The following is a 2071-nucleotide window of genomic DNA, read 5'->3' as shown; positions in this document are numbered from 1 at the left end:
GGCGGAAGTGGGTGGCCATGAACATACATAATATGTACATATAACAAGAGATGTGAGAGCAAAGATTGAAAGAAGAAACATTCGTCGCTACAACCGCACCTTCTGAAGCCTCGACGACGGCCTTAGCAACAAATACCCCCCTGCGACTAGAAGCCCTCACCATATTCGGCGAAAACCCTTAGATCCCCAAACTTTGACGCTGCGTGCCCGCGGCTTTGTATACACAGTTCCTGTTTATGCGTTGTAAATATGGGCAATAATCGCTTGCGCTCAGTCATTATCTGATTATCTGATTTAATATATGATACGGGTCCTATCTGCACCCAAGATAATAAACTTTTTTTTGGAAATATGGTGTAGTGCTTGAAACACTCTGGCACGGGTCGGCCCGGTATTGCACTACCTCCGGGATCGGCCCGGGGCATATTAGCGCGCGCTTTTTTTTATCTTTGCTTTCCTATTCTTTAACTCTCCTGCTTTCAGCACGTGGCAGCAATTGTGGCTCGGCTTGAGCCAATAGGCAGGCCCGTGCACTTTCCTTTTCATTCTTCGTGGCAACAACAGCAGCACAAGCGGCAGTAGCAGTCATATATATAACAGTGCCTGGACACTTGCGCTTGAGCGAGACAAACTTGTTTACTTTTTGTGCCTTCCGAATAATGCCCTATAAGGAAAAGTAACAGACCCCCAACGTGTTCCGAACCTTGCCGCTCAGCATGGAATGTCACCTGACGAAGTACTCCAGGTTATGTTTTATAACCAGGCGATAACCGGATGCTGTGCGCCTACACCACTGGGATATGTGGCTGTGAGGCCGGAGGCCATCACAACCTCACTGGGATCACTACACTGGGATAGAGTCGAGGTTAGCGATCTTCCCCCAAGCGTTGGCTCCCACCCCGAGGAACCTAGGGTCCAACGGGGGGACGCTTGTACCCTTTGGTTGGAGGACGGCGGTTCGACTCCTTTCCGCCGGACACCCATCTGTCACTAAAGGGTACAAGCGTCCCCCCTTTGGAGCCTAGGTTCCTCTGGGTGGGAGCCAACGCTTGGGGGACGCTCGCTAACCTCAACTCTATCCCAGTGTGGTGATCCCAGTGAGGTTGTGATGGCCTCCGGCGTCACACCCACATGTCGCAGTGGTGTAGGCGCACAGCATCCAGTGATCACCTGGTTATAAAGAAAAAAAAACCAGAGGAATCCTCTAATGGATGAGGCCGTTTAACCAGTCGGGGGTTTTAATAAAAAAATGCGCTCTGTCCGGTTCTCTTCTCTCCTGCGTGTGTTTGCGTGGTTTTGGCGCCTTTAAAGTACAATGGCCTGTGCCCTCATCGCCGCTTAGGTGGTGCTGCAAGGAACTACTGAGGTGGAGTGTAGCTCCTGCCGGTCTTTTCTCGCTTTCACTCCTCTGCGCGCTTTACTTTACAATTCTCTTCCTGTCCCTGTTATTTTCGCGAACCGAAACTCGGATGCCTGAGGTACTAGATAGCAACTGCAGCTTTTCCTTTCTTTTGTTTCATCTGTTTCCTGAGGAGGAAGTTGCCGAATGCGACTAGAGAAATTAAATTGATTGCGTACAAGACGTTCGTGCGGCCAATCATAGAGTACGCAAGTGCAGTGTGGAGTCCTCATCAAAAGGGTTTAAAACGGCAACTGGAAAGATTGCAAAGGATGTCAGCACGTTTTATATGCTCTAAATACCGCCGCACTGATTCAGTCACAGCAATGCTAAAAGAGTGTCAGTTAGAATCACTACAAGTAAGAAGAACAAAGCAGAAATTGAAACTTTTTTTTCTGATAATGAATGATAAAGTCAAAGTTAATAAACATCACTATGTTACACCTCCCCTGAAGCGTTGCCCTCGGAAAAATCACAGTAAGGTATTACAACCTATTATTACACGTACTGATGTCTATCGCTACTCCTTTTTTCCCGATGCTGTAGAAATTTAGAATCAACTACCAAGTGACGTTGTGGACCAAACAGATGTAGAAAAATTTGTGATAGGTGTGAACGCGTTCCTGGAAGATTGCTGTGCAAATCTGTAATTCTGTGCATTTCAGTGTTTCT

General features: G+C 47.6%; 1 pseudogene; it reads left to right on the top strand.

Annotated features, from left to right (window-relative positions):
- The first annotated feature begins 259 nt into the window (after positions 1 to 259).
- LOC144135560 (U2 spliceosomal RNA) lies at positions 260 to 425 on the top strand (annotated as a pseudogene).
- The last annotated feature ends 1646 nt before the right edge of the window (positions 426 to 2071 follow it).

This window comes from Amblyomma americanum, chromosome 5, assembly GCF_052857255.1.
Source record: "Amblyomma americanum isolate KBUSLIRL-KWMA chromosome 5, ASM5285725v1, whole genome shotgun sequence".
Taxonomy (NCBI): Eukaryota; Metazoa; Arthropoda; class Arachnida; order Ixodida; family Ixodidae; genus Amblyomma; species Amblyomma americanum.
The sequence above is the reverse complement of the archived record's forward strand: the minus strand, read 5'-3'. Positions and strand labels throughout refer to the sequence as shown.